The sequence below is a fragment of the Saccopteryx leptura genome, chromosome 1 (genome assembly GCF_036850995.1).
Source record: "Saccopteryx leptura isolate mSacLep1 chromosome 1, mSacLep1_pri_phased_curated, whole genome shotgun sequence".
In the NCBI taxonomy this organism is placed as follows: Eukaryota; Metazoa; Chordata; class Mammalia; order Chiroptera; family Emballonuridae; genus Saccopteryx; species Saccopteryx leptura.
Genome location: NC_089503.1, coordinates 349,449,637 through 349,470,825, shown reverse-complemented (window position 1 = coordinate 349,470,825; position 21,189 = coordinate 349,449,637). Strand labels below are relative to the sequence as shown.

The 21,189-nt window shown below is 37.9% G+C and overlaps 1 protein-coding gene across 6 annotated transcripts in view; it reads right to left on the bottom strand.

Moving 5' to 3' along the window:
- Positions 1-21,189, bottom strand: part of FILIP1 (filamin A interacting protein 1) — a 242,283-nt gene that overhangs the window by 183,980 nt on the left and 37,114 nt on the right. The gene's annotated exons all lie outside the window — the stretch shown is intronic.

The following is a 21,189-nucleotide window of genomic DNA, read 5'->3' as shown; positions in this document are numbered from 1 at the left end:
GCTCCCACCTCTGCAACAACTGCCTCCCAAGTGTCGGCCCTTCCAACTCATATTTTGCAGAGCTCTCAGAGAAATACATTTACAGAAGTCTCTTTGTGTCAATCATCTGCTCAAGATTCTTAGGTCATTTGTTATTACCCAAAAGTAAACTCTATAGTCCTACAGGACCTAGACCTTATCAAGCTGTCTACATGTTCTTCCCACCTTCCCCTCAAAGAACCAAGTCCAACTAATCTTCATTCTCTAAACACATCACCTTTTCTCCAGCCCTCTGGACCTCTCTCCTCTTTCTCCCCATGATTAGTCTCCCTCTTTCTTCAAGTGTCAATTTAAGCATTACTTTCTCTTCCCTTAGGAAAAATTAGCTGCTACTTTCTTTACTCTTCCTGAATGTTGTTCACTATAACTACGGCAACTACCATGTTTATTTGCCTATGTGTGAGCTTCTTGAAAGCAGTAACCAAATTTTCAATATTTCTACTTTTAGTATCTCATACAGTGGGCAACTGGGTATTTGCTAAATGTGGAGTAAAGAGACTGATTGAGTTCCCATAGCCTATATACTTGCAGATTCTGTTCTGCAACATCATAAGACTTTTTTTTTTGGGGGGGGGGGGCTTGTTGGGACAGAGACAGAGAGAGAGAGACAGAGAGAAGGACAAATAGGGACAGACAGACAGGAAGGGAGAGAGATGAGAAGCATCAATTCTTTTTTTTTTTTGGTATTTTTCTGAAGTTGGAAACCGGGAGACAGTCAGACTCCTGCATGCGCCTGACCAGGATCCACCCGGCATGCCCACCAAGGGGTGATGCTCCGCTCATCTGGGGCTTCGCTCTGTTGCAACCAGAGCCATTCTAGCACCTGAGGCAGAGGCCATAGAGCTATCCTCAGCGCCTGGGCCAACTTTGCTCCAATGGAGCCCTGGCTGCGGGAGGGGAAGAGAGAGAGAGAGAGGAAGGAGAGGGGGAGGGGTGGAGAAGCAAATGGGTGCTTCTCCTGTGTGCCCTGGCCGGGAATTGAACCCGGGATTCCTGCATGCCAGGCCAACGCTCTACCACTGAGCCAACCGGCCAGGGCGAGAAGCATCAATTCTTTATTGCAGCTCCTTAGTCTTCTTAGCTGTTCATTGACTGCTTTCTCATGTGTACCTTGACCAGGGGGCTACAGCAGAATGAGTGACCCCTTACTCAAGCCTATGACCTTGCTGGCTGAAGCCAGCAATCTTGGGCTTCAAGCCAATGACCTTTGAGTTCAAGCTGGTGGCCATGGGGTCATGTCTATGATCCCATGCTCAAGCCAGAGACCCCGTGCTTAAGCTGGTGAGCCTGTGCTCAAGCTGGATGAGCCCGCACTCAAGCTAGTGACCTTGGGGTTTTGAACCTGGGTCCTCCACGTCCCAGTCTGATGCTATATCTACTGCACCACCGCCTGGTCAGGCATAAGACTGTTTTTATTTGTTTGTTTGTCTTACCACTACAACTAATTAACAGCATTTTGCATGTCTTTCTTTTCAATACAGTTTGCTTTCTTCATTTCTTCCTTGAGACAGTCCATCTTTTTATGCTTAACACCTATTAACAAAAACAAACTATCTCATCTTATCAAAATAAGATCATTATTTTGCTGAATCTTAAAAATATAAAACTTTCCAATATGTATAGTGTATTTGTTATGAAATTTAGAGGATGATCATGCCACAGAGTACTTTAAGAATTTCAAAGTCAGGGCACATATAGGTACAGATCAATGTTCCTCTCTCTCTTTCTCTCTCTCTTCCTTCTTCTCTTACTAAAATCAATAAACATTTAAAAATTTTTTAATTAAGAGATTTTTACCTATAATCACCCAGTTTTCAAAAATTACATTTTCATTTTCTGAAGCTATTGATGGAGTTAGATTTTTATGAAAATAAGGCCCTACCTTATTCCATTCACCATTTAAATCTTGCTTTTCACAACTGATGGCATGTATTCTGCTAACCACTGTGAAAAAGTAGTGTTTGCCACTGAAATCATGAAATACAACAAACTCCTATACTTAATGAGCCAAAGCTCAAAATCTCTACAGTGACATAACTGTGTTTTTTATTAAGGAACGCTATGGATGTAACCACTACCTATCATGGTAAAAAAATCTTCCTCTTGCATGTTTAGCAAAACTTAAATGAGCTAACCTACATTCCAAAATCATTCACAGAGAAAATTGCGGCTATATGGATGGTATGCTCTCTGTGAATGGAACTATGCACCTCGGTGGTTTCAGTTCGATGGTGGCTTCTTCAGTGGTAAACATTTAGTTTACCTGGGTTCACACCCCTGGACTTTCACTTGGACAAACCTGAAAGCCCCAGCCAGCTAGAACTGCCAACTTTTGCATACTTTTCTCCCCACAACCATCAATCTCTCCCTGGCAATAAAAGGAGACTAAACCTTGGTTTGCCCAGTGTCACCTGGGAAGATGATGAATCCTTCATTGAATTTGATCCAAGGATGACGTACTCCAGTAAAGTAGACCCAGTGTACAGCATCCTACCAGTTCTATAATTTAAGGAGTCAGATTCTCTACAAACAATGTGGCATATTTTCTGGACTGGCTAATTGAGGCAGTTGCTTCTAAAAACTGGTGCCAAGAGTTTGCCCAGTGATTTAAAACACCTTCTCTTTGGAGTTTTTTAATATTCAGTGTTCATTCTGATGTTATATCAAATGATGTCACCAAACCTCAGTGAAGAGACAACTTTTCTCCAAAAAAGTAGCATATTATTCTGAGGAGGTGTTTAGCCAAAACTGAAAAAGAAATGATTGAGAAACAAAGTTGCTATGAGCATATTTGGCCTATAAAATTGTGTGGTATTATAAACCAATACATGTTTTTTTATCTAAAAATGAAGTTTCAATGTAGGTAGATAGGTAAAAGAAAAAATGGTTATATACATAAAAAATAGATATTTAAATTTTTTTAAAGAATTATTGTTTTTCTACAAGAACTACTGGTAATAAACCCAGTTTCCTAAAAATCATTTTTAATTTATCTTCTTTTGTTTTTTAATTGGCAGGAATCATTTTAGTGAAAACTTTAAATCACCATGCATGTTTGCTTGAGCCAAGAACTGGTTTTTCAAATCCCAGAAGAACTTTAGATAAGGTCAATGTCATCTAAGGGAAACTGTGTGGAGAGCCCTGGGTTCCACCCACCATCCGAAGAGGAAAGAAGAGCAGTGTTTTCCATCACTGGGTTTGTACACATAAGATTTGCTTTACCAACCTGAGATTATTTAAAATATTTGAACAGCAGAATAAAAAATGATGGTTAGTTGTCTAGAGCAGTGTTCCCCAACCTTTTTTGGGCCATGGACCGGTTTAATGTCAGAAAATATATATTTTCACGGACCAGCCTTTAGGGTGGGACGGATAAATGTATCACGTGACCGAGACAAGCGTCAAGAGTGAGTCTTAGACGGATGTAACAGAGGGAATCTGGTCATTTTTTAAAATATAAAACATTGTTCGGACTTAAATATAAATAAAATGGAAATAATGTAAGTTATTTATTCTTTCTCTGCAGACCAGTACCAAATGGCCCACGGACCAGTACTGGTCCTCAGCCCGGGGGTTGGGGACCGCTGGTCTAGAGGACATTGAATAGTGAATTTTGCAAGCTAATGATGAGGACTAAAAGGAGCTAAAGTAATTTTTGCTTTGCAGGTGTATGAGTTTCTAATATAAGAAGCTTTGGAAAGATCTTAAGTTTTCAACCATGGCTCAAGATCTTTCTAGTGTGCCCTCAGCTAAAAATCCAGGTGAGGTCACATGTACTAAATCTTCCCCTTAAAAGCAATCTGTATATGAAACCTACACAGACCCAGGTATTGTCAGAAATGCAAGTCAGGCCTCTTTTCCTAACCTTTGAAGATTGAGCCCTTAAAGAAACCAAGCCAGATGTTGGTATGGAAGAAAGGAAATTTCCTCAGTATTCATCATCAGCATTTTTCAAATAGAAAAAAAAACCCTATCTAACTATTTCCACAGAGAGCTGTTTTTCACAAATCAAGTAACACTTTCCAAAACAAATGAGAAAAAATGTCTTTGTATTTTATCTCAAAGATACTATATAAATTTGAAAATCTGTTTGTATTTGAACTTTCAAATTAAACTTACTTTAACCCAGGCTGGTAAATGTATAGCATGAATTTTGTCACACCTGCCTCCCAGTTCACTAGTGGTTGCAGCATCTTTTGTACAACCTTTGTACATTTGCTGAGCTTGAGTAATCCCCAGACTCCTCAACATATCACCTGAACCACCTCTGGAAGATCCTGGTCACAGTCCCGACCAGGTAGCTCCATTGGCTGAGTTGTTGTCCAGATAGATCAAGCTTGTGGGTTCAATCCCCAGTCGTGACATACAAGAATCGATCAGTGATTGCATAAACAAGTGGAACAACAAATCAGTGTCTCTCTGTCTCTCTCTTGCTTTCCCTCGCCCTTTTCTCTCTCAAAAATCACTTTTAAAACATTTTTTTAAAGATCCTGGTCATAAGAATATGTTTGGCATTTCTGCTCTCAATTCTTTCAAAATGAAACATGATTAATTTTATGTGTTACTACTATATAAGTGAGAGAGTAAATTAATTCTTTTAAAAATAGATGCCTAAGTAGCCTAGTTAAAAACAAAGATAATCAAACCTTATCAAGAGTAAGACAGTGGAGAAAAAAAATTTCCAAAAATAATGATGCTTATTTGACTGCTGTGGCAAAAATTCTGAAACACTTATTCCCAAAGTCACTCTTCAGAATGAGTGGCTATCTCTTCAACTCCCAGTTTACATGCAACTCAAACTCTAAAGTTATCTGTGTTTATGACTCATTCACAATAATCAATGGAGTCTAGCATTTCACTTAGAGCATTATAATAACCAGTTAGAATCCAGTTAAAATACACATAATAGGCCCTGGCCGGTTGGCTCAGTGGTAGAGCGTCGGCCTGGCGTGCGGGGGACCCGGGTTCAATTCCCGGCCAGGGCACATAGGAGAAGCACCCATTTGCTTCTCCACCCCCCCTCCTTCCTCTCTGTCTCTCTCTTCCCCTCCCGCAGCTAAGGCTCCATTGGAGCAAAGATGGCCTGGGCGCTGGGGATGGCTCCTTGGCCTCTGCCCCAGGCGCTAGAGTGGCTCTGGTCACGGCAGAGCGACCCCCCGGAGGGGCAGAGCATCACCCCCTGGTGGGCAGAGCGTCGCCCCATGGTGGGCATGCCGGGTGGATCCCGGTCGGGCGCATGCGGGAGTCTGTCTGACTGTCTCTCCCCATTTCCAGCTTCAGAAAAATACAAAAAAAAAAAAAATACACATAATACTGAGGCACGAAGTTAATATATCTGATAATTCTAAAAGAATTGTGGGCTTCTACAAGAATTATCTGACTCCATCAAAAAGAATAACATAAGAATAATAGGTATATCAGAGGGAGAAGAGAGAGAAAATGGAATGGAGAACATACTCAAACAAATAATAGATGAGAACTTCCCAAGCCTGTGGATAGAACTAAAGCCTCAAGTTCAAGAAGCAAACAGAACTCCGAGTTTTCTTAACCCCAACAAACCTACTCCAAGGCATATCATAATGAAATTGACACAAACCAACAGCAAAGAAAAAATTCTCAAGGCAGCCAGGGAAAAGAAGAATACAACATATAAAGGAAGGCCCATTAGATTATCATCAGATTTCTCAGCAGAAACTCTACAAGCTAGAAGAGAGTGGACCCCAATATTTAAAGTCCTGAAAGAGAGGAACTTTCAGCCACGAATACTATACCTATCAAAGCTATCCTTCAAATATGAAGGAGAAATAAAAACATTCACAGATACAGAAAAGATGAGGGAATTTATCATCAGAAAACCCCCACTCCAGGAATTACTAAAGGGGGTTCTCCAATCAGATACAAAGAACAAAAAAAAACAGAGCCACAAGTAAAAGCTCCAAGAAGAACAAAATAAAACCAAATTTAAACTGTGACAACAACAAAAAGAAAGAGGGGGAGAAGATGGAGATTAACAGTAGCAAAGGACGATGGAGTGCAAAAGTACTCACAAAATAGTTCGCTACAATGAACAGGGTAGGGACCCTTTTCATTACTCAAAGGTAACCACCATTGAAAAAACCACCACAGAAGCACATGAGATAAAAAAGATAACAACAGAGGAAAGATGTATGGAATACAACCAAATAAAAACAAAAGATAGAAAAACAAAAGAGAAGGATCAAACAAGACACAAAACTAACAGAAAGCAAGATATAAAATGGCAATAGGGAACTCACAAGTATCAATAATTACACTAAATGTAAACGGATTAAACTCACCAATAAAAAGGCACAGAGTAGCAGAATGGATTAAAAAAGAAAATCCAACTGTATGCTGCCTACAGGAAACTCATCTAAGTAACAAGGATAAAAACAAATTCAAAGTGAAAGGCTGGAAAACAATACTCCAAGCAAATATAATCCAAAAAAAAGCAGGTGTAGCAATACTCATATCGGATAATGCTGACTACAAAACAGGAAAAGTACTCAGAGACAAAAATGGCCATTTCATAATGGCTAAGGGGACACTGAATCAAGAAGACATAACAATTCTTAATATATATGCACCAAACCAAGGAGCACCAAAATATATAAGACAGCTACTTATTGATCTTAAAACAAAAACTGACAAAAATACAATCATACTTGGAGACCTCAATACACCGCTGACGGCTCTAGATCGGTCATCCAAACAGAGAATCAACAAAGACATAGTGGCCTTAAACAAAACACTAGAGCACCTGGATATGATAGACATCTACAGGACATTTCATCCCAAAGTGACTGAGTATACATTTTTCTCCAGTGTACATGGATCATTCTCAAGAATTGACCATATGTTGGGCCACAAAAACAACATCAGCAAATTCAGAAAAATTGAAGTTGTACCAAGCATATTTTCTGATCATAAAGCCTTGAAACTAGAATTCAACGGCAAAAAAGAGGAAAAAAATCCCAAAAAAATGTGGAAACTAAACAACATACTTTTAAAAAATGAATGGGTCAAAGAAGAAATAAGTGCAGAGATCAAAAGATATATACAGACTAATGAAAATGACAATACGACATATCAGAATCTATGGGATGCAGCAAAAGCAGTGATAAGAGGGAAGTTCATATCACTTCAGGCATATATGAACAAACAAGAGAGAGCCCAAGTGAACCACTTAACTTCCCACCTTAAGGAGCTAGAAAAAGAAGAACAAAGACAACCCAAAACCAGCCGAAGAAAGGAGATAATAAAAATCAGAGCAGAAATAAATGAATTAGAGAACAGAAAAACTATAGAAAAAATTAATAGAACAAGGAGCTGGTTCTTTGAAAAGATCAACAAAATTGACAAACCCTTGGCAAGACTTACCAAGGAAAAAAGAGAAAGAACTCATATAAACAAAATCCAAAATGAAAGAGGAGAAATCACCATGGACACCGTAGATATACAAGGAATTATTGTAGAATACTATGAAAAACTTTATGCCACTAAATTCAACAACCTAGAAGAAATGGATAAACTCCTAGAACAATACAACCTTCCTAGACTGAGTTAAGAAGAAGCAGAAAGCCTAAACAGACCTATTAATAGAGAAGAAATAGAAAAAACCATTAAAAACCTCCCCAAAAATAAAAGTTCAGGCCCTGACGGCTATACCAGCGAATTTTATCAAACATTCAAAGAAGACTTGGTTCCTATTCTACTCAAAGTCTTCCAAAAAATTGAAGAAGAAGCAATACTTCCAAACACATTTTATGAGGCCAACATAACCCTCATACCAAAACCAGGCAAGGATGGCACAAAAAAAGAAAACTACAGACCAATATCTCTAATGAATACAGATGCTAAAATACTAAACAAAATACTAGCAAATCGAATACAACAACATATTAAAAAAATAATACATCATGATCAAGTGGGATTCATCCCAGAATCTCAAGGATGGTTCAACATACGTAAAACGGTTAATGTAATACACCATATCAACAAAACAAAGAACAAAAACCACATGATCTTATCAATAGATGCAGAAAAGGCTTTTGATAAAATACAACACAATTTTATGTTTAAGACTCTCAACAAACAAAATGGGTATAGAAGAAAAATATCTCAACATGATAAAAGCCATATATGATAAACCATCAGCTAACATCATATTAAATGGCACTAAACTGAAGGCTTTCCCCCTTAAATCAGGATCAAGACAGGGTTGTCCACTCTCTCCACTCTTATTTAATGTGGTACTAGAGGTTCTAGCCAGAGCAATCAGACAAGACAAAGAAATAAAAGGCATCCATATCGGAAAAGAAGAAGTAAAGGTATCACTTTTTGCAGATGATATGATCCTATACATCGAAAACCCCAAAGAATCCACAAAAAGACTACTAGAAACAATAAGCCAATACAGTAAGGTCGCAGGATACAAAATTAACATACAGAAGTCAATAGCCTTTCTATATGCCAACAATGAAACAACTGAGAAGGAACTCAAAAGAATAATCCCCTTCACGATTGCAACAAAAAAAATAAAATACTTAGGAATAAACATAACAAAGAATGTAAAGGACTTATATAATGAAAACTATAAACCATTGTTAAGGGAAATCGAAAAAGATATAATGAGATGGAAGAATATACCTTGTTCTTGGCTAGGAAGAATAAATATAATCAAGATGGCCATATTACCCAAAGCAATATACAAATTTAATGCAATTCCCATCAAACTTCCAATGACATTTTTTAAAGAAATAGAGCAAAAAATCATCAGATTTATATGGAACTATAAAAAACCCCGAATAGCCAAAGCAATCCTAAAGAAAAAGAATGAAGCTGGGGGCATTTCAATACCTGACTTCAAATTCTATTATAGGGCCACGACAATCAAAACAGCATGGTATTGGCAGAAAAATAGACACTCAGACCAATGGAACAGAATAGAAAGTCCAGAAATAAAACCACATATATATAGTCAAATAATTTTTGATAAAGGGGCCAACAACACACAATGGAGAAAAGAAAGCCTCTTCAATAAATGGTGCTGGGAAAACTGGAAAGCCACAGGCAAAAGAATGAAACTGGACTACAGTCTCTCCCCCTGTACAAAAATTAACTCAAAATGGATCAAAGATCTAAACATAAGACCTGAAACAATTAAGTACATAGAAGAAGACATAGGTACTCAACTCAGGGACCTGGGTTTTAAAGAGCATTTTATGAATTTGACTCCAATGGCAAGAGAAGTGAAGGCAAAAATTAATGAATGGGACTACATCAGACTAAGAAGTTTTTGCTCAGCAAGAGAAACTGATAACAAAATAAACAGAAAGCCAACTAAATGGGAAATTATTTTTTCAAACAACAGCTCAGATAAGGGCCTAATATCCAAAATATACAAAGAACTCATAAAACTCAACAACAAACAAACAAACAATCCAATAAAAAAATGGGAAGAGGATATGAACAGACACTTCTCCCAGGAAGAAATACAAATGGCCAACAGATATATGAAAAGATGCTCATCTTCTTTAGCTATTAGAGAAATGCAAATCAAAACGGCAATGAGATACCACCTCACACCTGTTCGATTAGCTGTTATTAGCAAGTCAGGTAATAGCAAATGTTGGAGAGGCTGTGGAGAAAAAGGAACCCTCATACACTGTTGGTGGGAATGTAAAGTAGTACAACCATTATGGAAGAAAGTATGGTGGTTCCTCAAAAAACTGAAAATAGAACTACCTTATGACCCAGCAATCCCTCTACTGGGTATATATCCCAAAAACTCAGAAACATTGATACGTAAAGACACATGCAGCCCCATGTTTATTGCAGCATTGTTCACAGTGGCCAGGACATGGAAACAACCAAAAAGCCCATCAATAGATGACTGGATAAAGAAGATGTGGCACATATACACTATGGAATACTACTCAGCCATAAGAAATGATGACATCGGAACATTTACAGCAAAATGGTGGGATCTTGATAACATGATACGAAGCAAAATAAGTAAATCAGAAAAAACCAGGAACTGTATTATTCCATACGTAGGTGGGACATAATAGTGAAACTAAGAGACATTGATAAGAGTGTGGTGGTACGGGGGGAGGAGGGAATGGGAGAGGGATAGGGGGTGGGGAGGGGCACAAAGAAAACAAGATAGAAGGTGACAGAGGACAATCTGACTTTGGGTGGTGGGTATGCAACATAATTGAACGACAAGATAACCTGGACTTGTTATCTTTGAATATATGTATCCTGATTTATTGATGTCACCCCATTAAAAAAATAAAATTATTAAAAAAAAAAAAAAAAGAATTGTGGGCTTATAAAACAATCATCAAATATTAATAAAATACCTTGAATTTAATAACTAATTGATATAAGTAATACAATCAATTTATACCACTCTGGAAGTAATATAAGTCCAAATGCTAGTAGACTTTTTATTCCAGGTTGGGGCAGCAGGAATAGAGTTGAATGGGAGGGAGTGCCAATTTTTTTAAGAGCTATTGACTTGCCATAATGCAGGGGTCCCCAAACTTTTTACACAGGGGGCCAGTTCACTGTCCCTCAGACCTTTGGAGGGCCAGACTATAAAAAAAACTGTGAACAAATCCCTGTGCACACTGCACATATCTTATTTTAAAGTAAAAAAACAAAACAGGAACAAATACAATATTTAAAATAAAGAACAAGTAAATTTAAATCAACAAACTGACCAGTATTTCAATGGGAACTATGGGCCTGCTTTTGGCTAATGAGATGGTCAATGTGCTCTTCTCACTGACCACCAATTAAAGAGATGCCCCTTCCGGAAGTGCGGTTGGGGCCGGATAAATGGCCTCAGGGGGCCGCATGCGGCCCGCGGGCCGTAGTTTGGGGACCCCTGCCATAATGTCTAGATTGGGTATTACTTTGAAATTCTCATGCTTTATAAATATTATAAACAAAATTCAAAAACAAACTACAAAATGGAAATATTATTTACAAGTACTATGTACAAATATATAATTAATGTAATGATTTATCATTAATATAATAATAAAATATCAATAATTAATGATAATATATAAAGAGCTCTCATAAATCAATACAAAACACTAGTACATGAAAATAGGCAAAGTTCATCAACAGATGATTCAAAAAGAAGATAAATGAATAAATGTAATTTTTTTCAATTACCATTGACATTCAATATTACATTAGTTTCAGCTGTACAGCATGGTAGTTAGATATTTATAAACTTTATGAAGTGATCCCCCAAAAAAGTCTAGTACCCATCTGACACCATACCTAGTTATAACAATATTGTTGACTATATTCCTTATACAGTCCATTACATCCCTGTGACTGTTTTGTAACTGCCAATTTGTAGTCCTTAATTCCTTCACCCTGTCACCCAACCTCCTACAGGTGACTTAATACATATACAAAAGTTCATGTAGTGAAATTACAACAAAACAAAAAAATATTAACAAAGATTGAGTTAGAAAAATGCTGCTGGTGCAAGTATGATGATATAAGTATCCATATATACAGTTCATAAAGATATAACTTGATATGAGGTCCTACATGAAACAAACGCTTCCTTTTCTTTCTGCGAAGTAATTTGAAAAATTATATAAAGAGCCTTAAAAATAGTATTTCATTTGGATTAAATAACCTCAACTTCTTGGACTTTACCATTAAGGTATAATTAGAGATGCAACCAAAAATTATTAACAAAGATTTTAATCCAAGTTTTAATAATAATAGCCTGACCAGGCAGTGGCACAGTGGATCGAGCATCAGACTGGGATGTGAAGGGCCCAGGTTCGAAACCCTGGGGTCACTGCTTGAGTGTGGGCTCATCCAGCTTGAGCACAGGCTTACCAGCTCGACCACTGGGTCACTGGTTTGAGCATGGGATCATGGCCATGACCCCATCGCTGCTGGCTTGAGTCCAAAGGTCGCTAGCTTGAAGCCCACAGCCACTGGCTTGAGCCCAAGGACACTGGCTTCAGCAAGGGGTCACTTACTCTGCTGTAGCACTTTGGTCAGGGCACATATGAGAGAGCAATCAATAAACAACTGAAAAGCTGCAAGAAAGAATTGATGCTTCTTATCTCTCTCTCTTCCTGTCTGTCTATCCCTATCTGTTCCCCTCTCTGTCTCTCTCTCTGTCCCTGTCACACACACACACAAAAATTTTAATAATAGTATTAGATTTTAAGTTCAACAATATTGTAAACAACTGAGATGACTAATAATGTGGAAATTATTAAATAAATTATGGTCGAACTTGACTTGGGATGGTGAACAGACAATGCAGTGTATATGATGTGTTATAGAATTGTGCACCTGAAAGCTGTATAATTTTGTTAACCAGTGCCCCCCCCCCCCATAAATTCAATTAAAAAATAGATTTAGAGCCTGGCCTGTGGTGGCGCCGTGAATAAAGCATTGACCTAGAACACTGAGTTCACCGGTTTGAAACCCTGGGCTTGCCTGGTCAAGGCATATATGGGAATTGATGCTTCCTGCTCCTCCTCCCCTCCTTGCTCCTTTCTTTTTCTCTCTCTTTTCTCTAAAATTGATGAATAAAATCTTTTTTTAAAAAATTTAAAAAAGAATTAGATATACAACTCTATCTTCAGTATACTGCTAATTTTGTGAATGTAATATATAAATTATTTAAAAAGACAAAATTTAGAAAATACATCAAACTATTTAGCAGTTATTTATCGGTAGTTAAATTGTGTATGATTTTTTTCTTAATGCTTATTTTTTACCAAGTAATCTAGAGTGAACATATGTTACTTTTACATTAAAATTTATTTTTAAAAACTACACTATGGGCCCTGGCTGGTTGGCTCAGTGGTAGAGCGTCAGCCTGGCGTGCAGAAGTCCCGGGTTCGATTCTGGCCAGGGCACACAGGAGAAGTGCCCATCTGCTTCTCCACCCCTCCCCCTCTCCTTCCTCTCTGTCTCTCTCTTCCCCTCCCGCAGCGAGGCTCCATTGGAGCAAAGATGGCCCAGGCTCTGGGGATGGCTCCTTGGCCTCTGCCCCAGGTGCTGGAGTGGCTCTGGTCGCAACAGAGTGACGCCCTGGAGGGGCAGAGCATCGCCCCCTGGTGGGCAGAGCGTCGCCCCCTGGTGGGCGTGCTGGGTGGATCCCGGTCGGGCGCATGCGGGAGTCCATCTGACTGTCTCTCCCCGTTTCCAGCTTCAGAAAAAAAAAAAAAAAATACACAGACAGGCTGGTCATTGGAGATTACTCTGTATAGAGTTTTGGAACTATTTCTTTTTCTTCTGTCCTCCCCCTTCTGATTTGCTCACTTGTGTCCTCTTCAGAAAAAAAACGCTGCCTTTAAGAACATACAATCTGATAGAAGAGCCTGGTACTTGGTGCCATTTTATATGTGATGCAAATCCACATAAAACTTTTAAATCCTCAAAAAAAAAAAATGGTGGTAATAGGAATGAAGACAGAAAGAATGACAAAGAATAATTTATTTATTTCTATTTTGCCATGACAACTTACCATGAATTTCCCAGCTTAAAACAACATTCATTTATTAGGTCACAGTCTTTGTTGTTCAGAAATCTGGGTACAGTAGAGTTCAGCTGGGTCTTCTGTTTAGTCTCACAAGGATAAAATCAAGGTTTCAGCAGAGCTGCAGTCCTTACTGGAGGCTCTGGAAAAGAATTTGTGTAAAGCCAATAGCCATGGCCACCATCACAGCCACCTGGCCTGTGCAGGTTCGCACTTAATTTGGATTGATCATAAAGAATCTGCAGAGCCAAAAACTGATGGGCCATTTTCCTTTATTATAGACTCATACCAACTAATGAGTAAAAACAAACACGCAGGCACCAAAATCCATTCTTTCTGGTTTTTTCCTAGAATCAAAGGCTTTATTTGCCTCATCCACCTCTGTTCCCCATCTCCTTCTCTGGCACTAACTGGCTTCTTCAGCATTCTGTCATTTTGGCTACCTCCTCTTCTCCACGTGGCCTCTCTGCCCTTCTACAACATGGGCTCCTCCTCTCTACAAGAACGTGGTCACTCTTCCCCAAAATGGCTTCTTAGCTCTTCCTTTTAAAGCTTTTGGCATGAAAGTCCCTCCCCCAACACATATTAACATAACCAAGCTTCTTCCTGAGCATGAAAGGCAATTAGCTGTATTACATGAGAGCATCACAACATGAGAACAGCAGCCATCTTTAACAAAGTGAGCATAAAATAATTTATCTGCCTAATAATCTGCTTCCAGACTCATGCAGGCTGTGGGTAGAATTCAGTTCCTTGAAGTTGTAGTACTGGGGTCCCTTTTTTTTGCTGGGTGCCAGCTGGCAGTCCCTGACCCTTTTAGAAGCTTCTCTTTGATCCTTACACCTGGCTTCCTACATCTCAGTACCAGGAACAGGGCATTGAATTCTTCTCACACTTGCAATTCACTAATTTCTTTTGCTGCTTCTCTCTTGCCTCCAGCTGGAGAAAATTCTCTCTTTTTAAGAATGCATGGGATTAGGTTAGGTGCACCTGAATGATCTAGGCTAATCTCCTCATCCTAAAGTCCATCACCTTAATTATATCTGTGAAGTCTCTTTTGCCATGTAACATAACATTCATGGGAGCCAGGGATTAAGATGTAGACATCTTTGGGTACGGGGGCATTCTTCCTACCACAAATAGTAATAACAAAGAACAACTGTATGAAAATCTTCAGACTGAAATTGTGGATTCAACTCAATACATTTAATTGGATTCTGTGAACCCCAATGCTTTTTATTCTTATGACAAACATTTCTTCCATTGGCCTGATTTTCAGATCTAGAAAAAATTGACAATCTTTTGCTTGTCAACATTGTTAATTAGAAGAAATCATTTTTAGCCATAGTGGAGTTGTCTCCTAATTACCCAAGTTCCGCTTTTGTTGGTTCATCTTTGTCCTAACATCAGTCAGACATTAAGAAACCCAAGAAACAGGAGAAGTTTGTTTGGGGGAAGAGCTAACTGAGCTGTGTATTACCTTATAACACCCTCAGTTATGCAACTTCCCCACAGGACAAGATCAGATCATGCAGTAAAAAGAGAGAGAGCACTTGGGAGGTGGGAGCAATAGAAAGAAAGCTGTCTGGGTTCTTCTGGAATGGAAAGAACAGAGTGGTCAAGAACTAATCCTGTGGTACCACGAACAGACCTTCAAGAGATTGTGGAGGGGACAATGCCAAATTCATATGACAGTCAGCTCTTTTAACGCTTGTACAGTGCCACTTATTCATCTGAGGAGGCAAAAGGAAATGCTTTCAACTGTGATCCCAGACACTGAAAGGAGCCCAGGTTTTATGCCCCTCCCTGCCAAGGACAGGGTGCCACCCAACTTTGTTATTGCCCGTGAGGTTAAACAGCTGCCCATGCCTGCTGATGACATCACATCTTGAGGGATGAAGAAAAAAAATTTAAATAAAAGGCATTCAAAGTGCATTTCCACTGCAATGAGCAAGCATTGCTGTTAGCTGGGGGGGGGGGGGGGGGGATAACTAAAAAAAAAATTTACATAGTTAATATTGAATTTTGTGGGGCAACCAAATTAGAAAATGGAAGCAGTGCTTTGTAAATATGAAGCAAAAGGATTTTTTCAAAGCCTGTCCACTATTACAACTCTCAATTCCACTTCTTTTTCTCACATCAGTGAAAAACTGACTCCAGAACCGCTTGATTTCTTCAAGATCATGTCATTCTCTTGCTCAAAAAACCATCAAGAGGGTATCCATTGTCCACCAGAAAAAGTTTAAGTCTCTTAAACTTTTACACAAGGCCTTTCTGATGTTGATACAGACTACCTTTTAAATGAAATTACCAATTAATTATTAAATAGCTACCGAGATCAAAACAGTTTTAGGCAGTATCGGCATAGGCAGAGTCACAAAATATGTTCCTTTCTAAAATATGTTCTATTTCCACAGGAACAACATCCATCTAACATCCTTATCTTAACATGTTGAAAAATATTCTCTTTTAGAACAGGTATTTCTATGAATATAAAATTAACCAAATGGAAACATTTCCAAAAAGCTAATGTAATGGAAGCCTGGCCTATGCTTGTAACTAATCCAGAAGACTCCAGGAAAAAGAGAAGCATATCTTCATTAAAAATTTTACCTGGAGACCTGAAGATGGCACCAGAGTAGGCAGATGCACAGACTCCCTGCTAATACCACCAAACTGGATTACAAATTAATTTACGAACAATCAGCATGAAAAACCAACTCTGGACTACAAGAACAACTCTCAAAAACCAAGGAGCAAAGAAGAAGCCACACCAAGCCTGGTAGGGAGCGCCGAGGAGTGGTGGGTCTCCCCTGATTACAAGAACAGGGGTGGGGGGTGAGGCTGTTCTCACTCCAAGGAAAAGAGCAGAAAATATTGCACACAGCCACTTGCCTGGGGACCTGGGAACAAGGTGTGTTGAAAGGGCTGGCTAGTCTTCCAAAAAAAAGGGGGAGAGAAAGAGAGACAGACAGTGAGGGGCAGAGGAATGCTTAGGATGACCTGCGAAGCTGACTCATCCAGTGCTGGAGGTGGTCATAGCTGGGGGAGGGGTTGATCCTTCCACACAATACAAGACTAAAGTAGTTCTGGGTGACCCATCTCCAGATATCTCTTCAGCTCCAATCAGCACAACAAGACACAGCTAAAAACAAGAAGTAGGGAGGAGGGGCAGTAACTCAGGTCTCCATAAAGATCTGAGATACACCTCGCCCTACTGAAGCTGAGAAAATACCCCACCACCCCAGAGAGTAACTGGCAGATCAGGCCTTCAGAGTCTCAGGTTACACCCACCGCATTCCTGGATACAGTTTCAAATAAGTCCCCTGCTAAGATCAGTAAACAAGACTACCACAAGTTAAGAAAACTGAGAAGAAAACAAACAAATCAAGACTTCAAAGCAGCTCTACCAGAAAAGTCAAATCCCACAGTGGATTAAAAATAACAGCTGATGCCAACCCAAGAAGACCTAGAAATAATACAACTGAAAATTGGAGGCAGACAACACCAAGCCTAGACTCAACCAGCTCTACAAACAATACACCCAAACACACAGACATAATGAGAAGACAGAGAAGTGCAATCCAAATGAAACCACAAGAGAAACCTCCAGGAAATGAACTGAGTGATATGGAAATAACAAAACTTCTGGATGCAGAGTTTAAAATAATGATTGTTAGGATGATTAGGGATCTTAGAACAACAATGGATGGTCATTATGAACACCTAAATAAAGAATAGCAAGTATAAAAAAAGGACATTAAAATATTAAAAAAGAATCAGTCAGAGATGACAAATACAATATCAGAAATGAAGACCACAATGGAAGGAATTAAAAACAGAATGGATGAAGCTGAGGATTGAATCAGCAAGTTCAAGGAGAAGTTGAATGAAGGCATGGTAGCAGAGCAGAAAAAAGAAAAGAGACTCAAAAAGTCTAAGGGAACTCTAAGAGAGCTCTGTGACAACATGAAGAGAAATAACATCCGCATCATAGGGGTTCCTGAAGAAGAAGAGAAAGAACAAGTGATAGAGACTTTGTTCAATCAGATCATAGCTTAAAACTTCCCTAAATTAATGCAGGAAAAACTCTCACAAGCTCAAGAAGCACAGAGAAATGCATTAAAAAGAAACGCGAAGAAATCTACACCAAGACACATCATAATTAAAATACCAAAGCTAAGTGATAAAGAGAAAATATTAAAAGCTGCTAGAGAAAAAAAGGCTATCACCTACAAAGGAGCCCTCATAAGGATGACATCTGACTTCTCAACAGAAACACTTGTGGCCAGAAAAGAATGGCAAGAAATATTCAATGTAATGCAGAACAAGAACCTACAACCAAGACTACTTTATCTGGCAAGGTTATCATTTAAAATTGAAGGAGAAATAAAAGCTTCCCAGACAAAAAAAAAAAAACTCAAGGAATTCATTACAACCAAACCAATGCTGCAGGAAATGTTAAGGAGCCTGTTGTAAACAGATCAAAGTTGTAAAAGAATATATAGCAAAAGAGGAATACAGCTTTAAAGAATAAAATGGCAATAAACAACTACACATCAATAATAACCTTAAATGTAAATGGATTAAATGATTTGAACAAAATACATAGGGTAGCTGCTTGGATAAGAAAACAATACCCATATATATACTATCTACAGGAGACATACCTTAAAACAAAAGATACATATAGACTAAAGGTAAAAGAATGAAAAAAAATATTTCATGCAAATGGAAATGAAAAAAAAGCTGGGGTAGCAATACTTATATCAGGCAAAATGAACTTTAAAACAAAGACTATAGTAAGAGATAAAGAAGGCCACTACATAATGATAAAGGGAGCAATCCAGCAGGAAGATATAACCATTATAAATATCTACACATCTAATATAGGAGCACCTAAATATATAAAGCAGACTTTGATAGATATAAATGGCGAGATCAATAGCAATACTATAATAGTAGGGGATTTCAATACCCCACTAACATCACTAGATAGATCCTCAAGAAAAAAAATTAACAAAGAACAGCAGACTTAAAGGACACACTAGATCAACTCGATTTAATAGATTCTTCAGAACCTTTCACCCTAAAGCAGCAGAATATACATTCTTTTCAAGTGCTCATGGTACATTCTCTAGGATAGACCACATGTTAGGGCACAAAAGTACTCTCAACAAATTTAAGAAGATTGAAATCATATCAAGCATTTTCTCTAATCACAAGGACTTGAAACTAGAAATCAACCACAACAGAAAAACTCAAAAATTTTCAAACACATGGAAACTAAATAGCAGGTTGTTAAATAATGAATGAATTAATAATGAGATCAAAGAAGAAATTAAAAAATTCTAGAAACAAATGATAATGAGCATACAACAACTCAAAATTTTGGGGACAAAGCAAAAGCAGTACTGAGAGGGAAGTTCATAGCACTACAGGCATACGTTAAGAAGCTAGAAAAAGCTCAAATAAACAACTTAACCCTGCATCTAAAAGAACTAGAAAAAGAACAGCAAGTAAAGCCCAGATGTAGTAGAAGAAAGAAAATAATAAAAATCAGAGTGGAAATAAATGACATAGAGGCTAAAGAAACAATACAGAGGATCAATGAAACCAGGAGCTGGTTCTTTGAAAAGGTAAACAAGATCAATGAACCTTTAACTATACTCACCAAGAAAAAAAGAGAGAGAACTCAAATAAATAAAATTAAAAATGAGAGTGGAGAAATAACAACTGACACAACAGAAATACAAAATATTGTAAAAAAAATACTATGAAGAACTGTATGCCAAAGAACTAGACAACCTGATGAAATTAAAAAATTCCTTGAAACACACAATCTTCCAAAAATCAATCTGGAAGAATCAGAAAACCTAAACAGACCAATTACAACAAAGGAGATCAAAACAGTTATCAAAAAACTCCAAACAAAAAAAAGTCCTGAGCCTGATGCCTTCACAAGTGAATTCTACCAAATATTCAAAGAAGAACTAACTCTTATTCTTCTCAAGCTATTTCAAAAAATTCAAGAGGAAGGAATAGTTCCAAGCTCCTTTTATGAGGTGACCATAATTCTGATTCCAAAACCTGGCAAAGACAACACAAAGAAAGAAAATTATAGGCCAATATCCCTGATGAATATAGATGCTAAAATCCTCAACAAGATATTACCAAACCGGATCCAGCAATATATGAAAAAAATCATACACCATGATCAAGTGGGATTTATTCTGGGGAAGCAAGGCTGGTACAATATATGCAAATCAATCAATGTGATTCATCCTATAAACAAAAGAAAGGAGAAAAACCACATGATAATTTCAATAGATGCAGAAAATGCATTTGATAAAATCCAGCACCCATCATGATCAAAACTCTCAGCAAAGTGGGAATACAGGGAACATACCTCAACATGATAAAGGCCATCTATGTAACCCACAGCCAACATCATACTCAATGGGTAAAAATTAAAAGCAATTCCCTTAAGATCAGGAACAAGGCAGGGGTGTCCCCTTTCATCAATGTTATTCAACATAGTCCTGGAAGTCCTAGCCACAGCAATCAGGCAAGAAGAAGAGATAAAAGGCATCCATATTGGAAAAAAGGAAGTAAAACTATCATTATTTGCAGATGATATGATATTGTATATAGAAAACCCTAAAGTCTCAGTCAAAAAACTACTGAACCTGATAAATGAATTCAGCTAGGTAGTAGGATATAAAATTAATACTCAAAAATCAGAGGCATTTTTATACACCAACAATGAACTGTCAGAAAGAGAAATTAATAAAACAATCCCCTTCACTATTGCAACCAAAAAAATAACATACCTAGGAGTAAATTTAACCAAGGAGATTAGAGACTTGTACTCGGAAAATTATAAAACATTGATAAAAGAAATCAAGGAAGATACAAACAAGTGGAAGCATATACCCTGCTCATGGTTAGGAAGAATAAATATCATTAAAATGTCTATATTACCCAAAGCAATTTATAAATTCAATGCAATACCAATTAAAATACCAATGACACACTTCAAAGATATAGAACACATATTCCAAAATATATGGAACCAAAAAAGAACACGAATAGCCTCAGCAATCTTGAAAAGGAAGACTAAAGCGGGAGGTATCACACTTCCTGATATCAAGTTATACTACAAGGCCATTGTACTCAAAACAGCCTGGTACTGGCATAAGAACAGGCATATAGATCAATGGAACAGAACAGAGAACCCAGAAATAAACCCACACCTTTATGGACAACCGATATTTGACAAAGGAGGTAAGAGCATACAATGGAGTAAAGACAGCCTCTATAATAAATGGTGTTGGGATAATTGGACAGCTACCTGCAAAAAAATGAAACTAGACCACCAACTTACACCATTCACAAAAATAAACTCAAAATGAATAAAAGTCTTAAATGTCAGTCATGAAACCATAAGCATCTTAGAAGAAAACTTAGTCAGTAAGCTCTCTGACATCTCTCACAACAATATATTTGCCGATTTATCTCCATGGTCAAGTGAAATAAAAGACAGGATAAACAAATGGAACTATATCAAACTAAAAAACTTTTGC